Below are 11416 nucleotides of genomic sequence, written 5' to 3' on the forward strand. Positions count from 1 at the left end.
TGTATTTTGTATTTGCCAATTACATCTGAAAGCAGTAAAACCTCCTTCAGGAGGGCTACTCAGCTGAAACGTTTGTTTACAGAAATTATAACAGTGTTGCTGTCGTTGATGGATGTAATTTTAAAAGTAGCTTTGACAAGCACATTACTTCTCTTCTTGCACAAAATCACCCATGCCTGACTGCCAATTTTTCAATGAATGTTTTGTCTACTTATGGGAAAAAAGCATGAAAGAAAGATACAATTAATCCAGTTGGGAAATTATAATCATTTCATCTTTAGATATTTTTTTTAATGCTGCACAAAACTGTATAATTGACATGATTTTTTGTAGTGTTCTTTTGGAACAGCAAGTTTCAAACAGAGCTACAATACTGGATGAACTAGAAAGAGGAAGAGCAATCCTATAGCAAACACCAAAGAAGTATTTTCTCTGGGAACTATCAGATAAAGAAGAGTAGGCTACTGTTCAAACAACTAGAGCCAGTGATATGAATAATGTTAATAGGAATAAGGGTATTCTTTGATAGCAGTGGTGGGATTCAATTTTTTTTACTACCGGTTCTATGGGCGTGGCTTGGTGGGCGTGGCAGGGAAAGGATACTGTAAAATCTCCAGTCAGAGGTGGTACTTGCTGGTTCTCTGAATTACTCAAAATTTCTGCTACCGGTTCTCCAGAACTGGTCAGAACCTGCTGAATATCACCTCTGTTTGATAGGTCCAGCAGTCTCAAAAGAAGCTCTTGCTCCTATCACACTCCCTGTAAAAGGAAAGGATGAGATAGCTGATGAAAATAATTACATATTACCCCTTCAAACCCTTTAAAATACAGCAGTGCACAGGCAACTTCCAGATGAATGGACATTGATTTTCAGAAGGTCACAACCAACGTGTCCGTTAGATGGTATTTTGGAAGTGAAGAAATTTGAAACCCCTGGGAAATATACAAATGATTGCAATTTACTACCTTTTAGCTAGATCTATCTGATGGGATCGTTGCTGTGATTATAAAAGTTAGTGTGGGGATAGTGACATCATATATGAGATCCTGGAGAAAATGTGGAATACTAATTAACTAATGAACAAACATAATTTTCACTTCTATTTAACTAAATGTTTCCTGTTGGAATATACAAGCTAGCTCAGACTGTCTTCATGTGTGTGCATACCCCAGTAACTTAAACATCTCCCACTTTCTGCCTGAATGGACAGCAACAGGAAATTCTTCACTTTTCCTAACATTTAAGTTGTTTCAGTCTAAAGTATTACAGCAGCAAATCTTTGCTATTCCTCCCCAAATCATTCTATTAAGATTCATCATCCTCATATTATTATTTTTTTTAAAAATCTTCAGATAAAAGGTTCAAAATGCACTTTTTTCTTTTAAAAAAAATCTTACTCACATTAGTTCCTGCAGAAATCCATATCTTTGTATCATACATCATACAGCACATGTATCAGGATATTCTTTTTTGGAGGCAGCAACATTATCCTGAAGTGCAGAAAGGAAGTAAAAAATACCAAGTCAAAAATACCAAGTCAAAGACATGAGATAAACAAAGAAACTTTATCTAAATTTAGCTTATTCCAACACCGCTTGTAATGCCTTTCCATACCTTTCCACCTGCCATCCTTGTATTTCCAGTACCAGTACACTTAATATATTGTCTTTTCTTCTTCAGACTTTTACCTTTGTTTTTTGTAGAATCTCATAACTTGATCTCACTAGAACTCACCTTTTACCTAATTTGAACCCACCAAGACCTTCCTCTTCAACCCATCCATTCTTCCTTGATGTATTTATTTGGTGATTCAGTCCTCATTCATGCTCTCCAAATGGTCTCCATACTGGTCATTTAATTGCAAATGTAAAGTTCAATGTCACATGACCACATCACTTAGCAATGGCAGTTCCAGCAGTTCTGGTTGCTGCCATTAAACAAGGACTGCACAGGTTAGGTGAGGACTTCATGTGATCACAACTTCTGGTTAGCTTCCCGTTGACTTTGATTGTGGGAAGACAGCAGGAACATTGGAAATTGCTATTATGTGACCATGTCTTGCAGCAATGTTGTAATTGTGAGCTAGGTGCTAAGTGCTTGAATCATGGTTATATAACCACAGAGACACTACAACAGGTGGAACTCTGAGGACCAGTCATAACCCTACTCAATCAGCCCTATCACAATTTTCAATGGCCACTGAATGATTTGTTGTCACCCAAGGACCACTTTTACTTAGTTCCCACCATAACCCATGCTTTTTTCTGGATCTCTTGACATACCCCAATTCTCATTTCTGTATAAGAATGTGGACATAAACTTGCTCGTGTACACAGCTAGATTTCCTTCTTTTGAAAAACATCATCTAATTTTTTTTTTATTTTTTTTTTGTTATTTGTGCCAAAAAACATCTAGTTTGGTCTTGGATTTTACCGTTTATCTAATTTCATGTTTTCAGCCAACAACATGATGTTATCTACATAGAAAAGTGCATGTATATTCATGGTCTCCTCCAATGTATCTTTAATGTCACTACAAGCATTCCTTAGGCACACATCCATAAATATATTAAACAATCAAAAGGGCATTACACATCCTTCACTTATTCTGATCTCAGTGTAAACCTTTTGCCAAGTATTCCATTTATTTTCCTGCATATATTACTTTTATTATATGCTCTTCTTCACTGCCTTTTTCAACCATCCCTTACATATTTGCACACAAAAACTATAAAGTAATACATTCACTTTGTCATACAAACAGACGTGTGCACACACACTTTTCTGCAAGGGAATGCTGGTTTTTTTTTACTTTTGGCAACAGCAGAAGCTATTGCTCTGCAGATATCTGATATAGAGATATTTAAAATATTCCTGGCCTAGGTTATCATATGATTCATAAATTAATTAATTAATAAATCCTGCAACACCTGGAGGCTCCCACAATTGCATTCAATTTTCCGAACTCTGCTAGGCAACAATATTATTGAAAAAGGTCAAAGTAACTGGCTTACTATGACATGGGAGGAAGAAGTAGTTGTGTTTGCCACCCAATCTTAAAACCTGCAGTTTATTAAGTGGGCAAGGGTTGACTAATAAAAACAACAGAACCTGTAACACATTTTCCCTTCATATATCACTGAGGTACATTTATGAGTAGCACATGATACAGCAATCACCATGTAAAATTACAAATCAATAGCTTGATTAATCTTTACTCTTAGATAGATAGATAGATAGATAGATAGATAGAAAGAATATTTTATTGGCCAAGTGTGATTGGACACACAAGGAATTTGTCTTGATGCAAATGCTCTCAGTATACATAAAAGAAAAGACACATTCGTCAAGATTCAAGAATCACAAGGTACAACACTTAATGATAGTCATAGGGTACAATAAGCAATCAAATCATACTAGGAAACAATCAATATAAATTGTAAGGATACAAGCAACAAAGTTACAGTCCTACAATCACAAGTGGGAGGGGATGGGTGATAAGGAGTGATGAGAAGATTAACAGTAATAGTAGTGTACACTTTGTAAATAGTTGAACAGTGTTGAGGGAATTATTTTTGTTTGGCAGAGTGATGGCTTTCGGGGAAAAAACTGTTCTTGTGTCTAGTTGTTCTGGTGTGCAGGGCTCTATAGCGTCGTTTTGAGGGAAGGAGTTGAAACAGTTTATGTCCGGGATGAGAGAGGTCTGTAAATATTTTCACAGCCCCCTTTTGACTTGTGCAGTATACAGGTCCTCAATTGAAGGCAGATGGGTAGTAATTGTTTTTTCTGCAGTCCTAATTATCCTCTGAAATCTGTGTCTGTCCTGTTGGGTTGCAGAACCAAACCAGACAGTTTTAGAGGTGCAGATGATAGACTCAATAATTCCTCTGTAGAACTGTATCAGCAGCTCCTTGGGCAGTTTGAGCTTTCTGAGTTGGTGCAGAAAGAACATTCTTTGCTGTGCTTTTTTGATGATGTTTTTCATGTTAGGTGTCCATTTTAGGTCATGTGATATAGTAGAACCTAGAAATTTGAAGGTATCTACTGTTGATACTGTGTTGTCTAGTATTGTAAGAGGTGGTAGTATGGGAGGGTTTCTTCTAAAGTCTACCACCATTTCTACGGTTTTGAGTGTGTTCAGTTCCAGATTGTTCCAGTTACACCACGAGGCAAGTTGTATAACCTCCTGTCTGTATGCAGATTCATCATTGTCTCGAATGAGACCAATCACTGTTGTGTCATCTCAGAGGGTTGTGGCTGACCTGCAATCCTATAATTCTGATGAAGGACCAGGTTGACTACCTGGAAATTATTTGGGGAAAAGAAGAGTTTCTTGTTATTTTAGACAACACCTCTCAGTTTGAATTTCTCCACTGAATCATTATTAGAGGAAATGTTGAGTCATGGGCCTGGGAATAAGAAGAAAACCTTCATCTTAGCATGTGAATAACAATTAGAAATAGTTGGCCTCAAAAATACAGCATGAATTTCATTTTTGAATTGAGCCCAGGCTATTTAAGAACAGATGAAAATAAATTAAGGAGACTGGGCAGGCTATGGTAACAAAGGAATGGGAACCAAAAATTATTGGGGGAGAAAATACTATAAGAGGAAAACCATATAGTGTCAGAAAATCTAATGTTGTCTGGTAGCACTTTTCTGACTAATAAATTTTATTAAAAGACATCAGCTTTCAAGAGCTGTAGCTCATCTCATCAGATGCATAAACTAGCTAGACAGATATAGGATTCAAATTGGGTGAGGTGGGGGGAGAAGGGAGGGGAAGGCAGGTTGTTTATGTAGGTGCAGATTATAGGTGAGACAGGTTATAAATACCTTATCAATAAACAATTGTAATATGTTAAAACCCCATTGTGTTTGTGAACTTCTAAGACTGCCTCAAATCTTTTGATGCATGTGAATTCAACACTTTCCCATTCAGTGGTAGAGTTTAAAAAAACCACCATTTTAACAAGAGAGTTACTTAGAGATCTGTGATAGAGCATCCTGAGAAATGCTCTGACATTACTTTGTCCTTATTTTGAGTCCTGATGTCAAAATTGTACTCATTTGTTCTTTGGGACAAAGGTTTTTCTGTTTATCATATATAGAATCTAGAAGGGTATTGCTGGCAGATGATGCCGCATCTAATATTGGAAAACAATCACAGTTAGATTGCAGGATGGGATACAAAATATAAGAATTTGTTTTCAAAAACTAGAGGCAAATGTTGTAGTGACTGACTGTATAAAACGGAGCTAAACTGAAAACATGTCAATGATACACAGCTATATACCTTCACCCCAGGCCATCGAAGTGATGCTGTGGAGGTGCTATCTTGGTGTCTGATGGGGGCTTAGATGGGGTAAACATGCTTCAACTCAACCCTAGCTTGTGAATGAAGTTTAATGAAAGAGCAATAGCACTTAGACTTATATACCGCTTTGTAGTGCTTTACAGCCTTCTCCAAGTGGTTTACAGAATCAGCAAAAATCTGGGTCACCATTTTACTGACTTCAGAAGGGTGAAAGGCTGAGTCAACCTTGAGCAGATATGAATTGAACTGCTGGCAGTCGGAAGAATTAGCCTGCAATACTGCATTCCAACCATTGCACCACCACAACTCAAAATGTTGCATTTAGATGGATAGGGGATTTTTTTTGGTTCTTTTAATCTTGGCTAGTGAATGCCTATTTTATATTTTGGGTTGGCTTTTTGCTGGTTTAAAAAATTCTTGTTAACCCAGGGCCATTTATTTCAGATGGTCAGCCATATATTGAGTTAAATATATTGTATATACATGTATTAAAGATGCAATTTGGTGCATACTTATTTGGGAGTAAGTCCCAGTGAATTTTAAAAAGCTTAGATAATTTGCTTATAATTGTATACATTTCAATTACATACTTAATCTCTTAACAGTTGGAATTAAATGGTGAACCTGGTCTGGGCTCATAAATTAAGCAGGGTTAAAAATAGTTATCTTTTGAAGGGTAGATCACTAGCAAATTAAAGAGCTATAGGCAAAAAATAGAATAGCAAAAAAATATCCTGGAAGGCAGCAGTGGTAAATCACTTCTGAACCATCACCAAAAAAGCACATGAACAGGAGAAAAAAAGGAGGCTGCCATCAAGGGAGGCTCCTGAAGGAAGCTTCAGCTAGATAACTGCTTTCTAGCTATATCCCCAGATATTTTAAATATATCTTGTTATCCTTTTTCTATTTTATTTTTAATTTTGTAAATAATATGCATATTGTACTGCATCCCAAATCAATAAGAAAGTTGCCTTTAAAAAGACAGTAATAAAAGTAAGGATGACTACCGGTGGAAAATGTGGTTCAAAAACATGCAAACACTGAGAATTTTATGTATTACTATGCTCCACAAACCACAAAATCTTTTTTTTTAAAGAAATCTCTTTATTTCTCTCCATATGGAAAAACTGATGAGACAAAAAATATGGGGCATATTTTCTGCAAGAGTGATGAGGATGTGAAAAGTCATAGGTACTCCACTACCTTTTGATTCTCCTTTGCACTCCATCCACATTTTACAAAAGATTCAGACAAAGCAGAATAACTTCAAAGAAAGGGAACGAGGGTGATTAGGGGAATTAATTAAATCTTATGAAAAATGAGTGAAGGAATAGGAAATGTTTAGCCTTGAGAAGAAAATGTTAAGAGTAACTTGGTAGCATTCTTCCAATATCTGAAAGGTTCTCATGCAGTGAAAGTCAAGCTGTGTTCTCCATTATTCCAGAGAAGTTGGCTAACATATGAAAAAACATTCAACTAATATATACAGTTGTATTATGTTGACTCACTTGTTTTCACAGTAAAGTGTGAAAACCACCTATCCTGTACAATCAGAGCAAGGATGGACCATTTGCCTACCCTAATAGCAATCTGATCAAAGGAAATCTCCCACTGAAGTAATGGACAAGAAATTTGAACAGTTGTCATTTCTTCGCACATTGACTTCCAAGTAGAACTATATGCGTATCAGATCCAGCAACCTATTTGATCTAGCCAAGCCAAGCCATACAGGTTTAAAGTGGCTAAATGAGTTTTTAAGTGTTTGTAGAAATATGCAATATAAGATAGAATCATAGTAGTATGAGCACACCCTCCCTCTTGGCTCAAGTAAAGATGGGGGAAATGGCATGAGCATGCCTTCCTTGTCTATTGTAGCTAGCTCACAGCACATTCTATGTGTTTGCCTGGCTGTCTATTGTTTGAACAAGGACATGTTGCAGATAAAGCCACCTGCTGACCTGGTTGAGAAATTTTTTTGATAATGGGTAGCTTTCTTTGGATTGTTTGGATTGAAGCCAGCAATTTACTCCAGGACTAGGGAAGGGGAAAAAAAACAACTTCACTGCCAGCAAGGACTCCATGCCATTGGCCGGGTTGAGAGATGATTGACATTATGCTATAGTGAAACTTGGCCAGACCACAACCTGTTGGCTTAGCAGCAGCATGTTAGAGGTGAAGTAAACAAGCAAGCAATTCCTCAGACTCTTAAAGAAAGAATGTGTGCAAGGAGTGTGCTAAGCAATGGAATATTGTTCAGATCTGCGAACTATTATATGTCCGGTACAGCTTGTACATATGGCTAAAGCATTCCAATCTGAGTATGCATTGCTAACCCATGGAGCTACTCACTTCACCTATGTTTCTAGGTAAGCAAATAATAGCTGGTGATGTCAGAATCAAAACTACTCCACCCACTGAACCACCCATTTCAGCATATTATGTTCTCCTCCCATCTTTTCAACAGAGGAGGAAAATCAAACAGCAGCAACAAGAGTTTTGGATTTCAGCATTTTTGTACTTTTTATCATGTTGACAGAGAGTTGGAGAAAGAAAATATTTATTGGTATTTACCATACAAACGGTGAATGGGTTAAAGGAGGAGACAACTTGACATTTTACATATCTATATATATATCACCTTTTATTATTGTTACAAATAATTGAAGGAAACAAACATATCCAATTCATCATCTTCCACATAAGTGTCCTTATGATTCTCTGTAAATTTAATCCCTTAAATAAATGGGAGTGGATTGTTGATAGTGTACATCAATATATTTATACAGCATATTTACTTCTACGAAGAAATCATGAGATATTCAACAGGCCATTTTTCATGTTAGGACTTTTTAAAAAAATGATTTGAAAAAGTTAGGATTTTTTTTTTTAAAAAAAAATCAATACAATAGACCCTCCTTTCAATACTCTTGTCCGGAGTATTACAATGCAGCCTACATGGGGCTACCCTTGAAGAGTATGTGGAATTTTCAATTGGTACAGAATTTGGCTGTGCAAACAATTTTGGGCACCCCAAGAATGGCACATGTAATACCCTGAAGGAGACAGATAGTTTAGGAACATGAAATGTAAATAAATAAATAACTTCGCTGCATTGGGAGAAAATTTGCTTCCAGGTTTAGTTCAAGGTATTGATTATGCTGTGGGACCCACATTATTCAAGGTACCACCTTAACCCCATCACATCAGCCCATCCCATCCAGTCAGACAGAGAAGGCATGCTACAGATCCCCATCAATTAAAGAAGTTTGACTTTATCCAGGTCCAGGAAGAGAGCCTTTTGTGCTGTCTTCCCTATCTTCTGGAATATCCTCTTCACCCCACAAAGATGGGACAGCCCCTCCCCTTCTCCTGGCCTTTCGAAACAGTCTGAAGACCTGGCTTTGCCAACTTGCATGGGTGTCACAGAGGGGTGTAGTTGGTGCCGTGAAGGTCTCCCTCCATCTTTAAACTTGTAATTAATTTAATCCTTGTTTTACCTGGATCCTTTTCCTGATGCATTGTATCTTTATTGATATACTGAATCTTTATATAATCTGAGAGCGACTACATGTGGTTAAAAAAAGTAAAAGCCATGTATATAATTCTTTTCTTCCTTCACCCTATTGTTATTCACAGGACAATATGGCAAAATTTAAAAATAATGATTGGCTCCAAGACACTGTGTCTTGGTTAAACCACAACTTCAGCTTGCCTTCTTTTTCAAGCCTAACCAAACTGGTAATAGAATAAACAAAGAAGGGCAAGTGCAGTAAATGTAAACAATGCAGGAGGTGGAGCACAGATACTGAATTATATAATGATGCATGCAGGAGGTGGAGTTGTGGAAAAAGTTCAAACAATAACCTTTGGAATTTAAATTGAACTGTTATAACCATGTTCTACCTTCGTTTTTGAAATGCTGGAGGGTAAACTTTATTAATACAGTTAATTGTTACGAGAGGATCAATTACAAAAATAGGAACTGTCTTATCTCAGACAAAAGAATGTTGCAGCAGTTTAATAAGTACAAAACTACTTAGAAAATGACCTGGTTTCAAGGGCATTGTGTATGAGGGTCACTTTCGTGTGTGATGTGGGGCAGCGAAATAATTTGGGCCATTGCTGTATCACTACAGATGAAAAGCTGTAAATTGTGTCATGTACACACTTACATACACACACATGTGCACACATATATAGAGAGAGGGAGGGAGGGAGGGAGGGAGAGAGAGAGAGAGAGACTCATCCATGGGCATAGCTGACCAACATAATGTAGGACGTTAGCACCCACCTCTCTCCTAGAAAAATGAAATATCCTAGGACAGCGATAGCTAACCTTTTCGGCACCAAGTGCTCGAATCGTGTGCGTGCATCCCCAAAATGAAATGCATGTGCCCTGTAAATGTGCCACATCCACGCATGGATGCGCAATCCCCTGCACCTCCTGTGCATATGTGCACAACCCCCGTACATGCTCACGCAACCCATGTGCGCGCCCCCCATGCATGCGCGGCAAAGGCTGAGGTGGGTGATGGCTCATGTGCCCAGAGTCCTAGGAAATATTAAAAAGGCAGAATATTTCTCCTAAAAAGGGAAGTAGAAACTCAGAAGCAGAAACTCACCTCAGAAGCAGAAGCTCACCCACACCTTTGTTAATGGGCGGGCCATTAAGGTCTGGGCCACACTATTCTACATAACAAAGGCCTCTTACCCATCTCACCACCTAGCCTGGGAAGATTGTATCAGCCAGCACTCAGGTGAAGCTATATGGTCCTGTCTACCATTAAACCATCTTTCCAAATAGCCTCTATGTTTCCAGTGTCTTTTTCCCCATTTGGAACTGAACCCAGAAGGATAAATCTTCCAACAATAGAAAGGAGAAATCAATTTTAAAAAATGGGGGGAAAAACTATTTTCAGAAGTTTATTGAAATATGTTTCTACAATTTCTCATAAGTAACATAGTAAGTTAATCACCTAACTTGCAATCACGTAACTTGCCTCTAAGTTCCAAATGAGGAACTCTTAGAGGTTTTTTTTTTTTGTATTTTGGGTTTTCTTGGAATAATTATAGAGTAAGGAAGGCGTGCAGGAATAGGAGAAATGTGGCTTTAACATCAGGACCTCTAAGGATGACTAAACCCATCCTATTCAGGACCGAAGATAAGATGAAAGCAACATCATGGGGACAAAGCATAAAAAACATGTTGTTGTAGCAAGTTTTTAAGTGAGGAAAAGTTTATATTATTTAGTGTACCAGGCTATATCCGTAACATCTAAGTCCACTTATTTGGGACCCTTTCTGATCTAGGAAACTATAAATTCCAACACATGGAAGTCAGATATTTTTTATTCCATCTCCCCCTCTAAAAAAACACTACTCAGAATATTGGGGTGGGAGCTGGGTCCAATTTTTCCTTAGTTTCAGCTCAGTTTTAAAGTCTCCTAAAAATAGATAATAATTTTAGATAAGAGTATAAAAAAAATAAGAGGGAGGCATTTTATTTTCCATTCTTCCGTAAACCTCTCAGAGTTCCAACCGCTTGTAACGATTTGTACAATATTGTGTAAATCAAACCAATCCATCTTTTTGGAGAGGGGGCTCTACCAGAAACTTGTTTGCATAACCATGTACAGAGAAAAGAAATGTAAGCCAAGATTGCTGGACCTGGAGAGGAAACAAAGGCAGGGTCTACCTGTGTTCTTCCTGGTTGTTTCTGGTTTTGTATGCTTTCCTTAGAAAAGTTGCTCTTCAGTGGGGAAAGCATATGAACTTCAGGTTTAAGCTCTTCCTCTCTCTCCCCCCTCTCTCCTTCCCTCCCCCCCCTCTCTCTCACCCTCACCCTTTCCCCCCTCTACCTCCCCCCTCTCTCTCCTGATAATCTGAGCATTGGTTAGCAATTGACTCAGGTATAAAAGAACAGCAGGGAAGAAAAGGTTGTTTCTGTAACTAAAAAAAACCAAAAAAACAAATCCCTCCCCAAGTCTAACCAAGGAGTATCCTTACCCAACGGCTCGTTGTGCAGAAGGGCAAAGGAGAAATTTGGATTCCCGCCCGCCCTGAGCGTGGAAGGGCCCCGCCTCTCCCTTTCTCTGCCCC

General features: G+C 37.9%; 1 long non-coding RNA gene across 1 annotated transcript; it reads right to left on the bottom strand.

Annotated features, from left to right (window-relative positions):
• Window positions 1-269: 269 nt before the first annotated feature.
• Window positions 270-1492, bottom strand: LOC113425414 (uncharacterized). Its single transcript, XR_015747296.1, has 2 exons — window positions 1399-1492; window positions 270-759 (listed from the first exon to the last, which is right to left on the bottom strand). It is a non-coding gene; the product is annotated as an uncharacterized LOC113425414 (long non-coding RNA).
• Between the last annotated feature and the right edge of the window lie 9924 nt (window positions 1493-11416).

The sequence above is a fragment of the Notechis scutatus genome, chromosome 2 (genome assembly GCF_049901735.1).
Source record: "Notechis scutatus isolate UNSWTSFEM ecotype Mainland chromosome 2, rNotScu1.2, whole genome shotgun sequence".
Classification (NCBI taxonomy): domain Eukaryota; kingdom Metazoa; phylum Chordata; class Lepidosauria; order Squamata; family Elapidae; genus Notechis; species Notechis scutatus.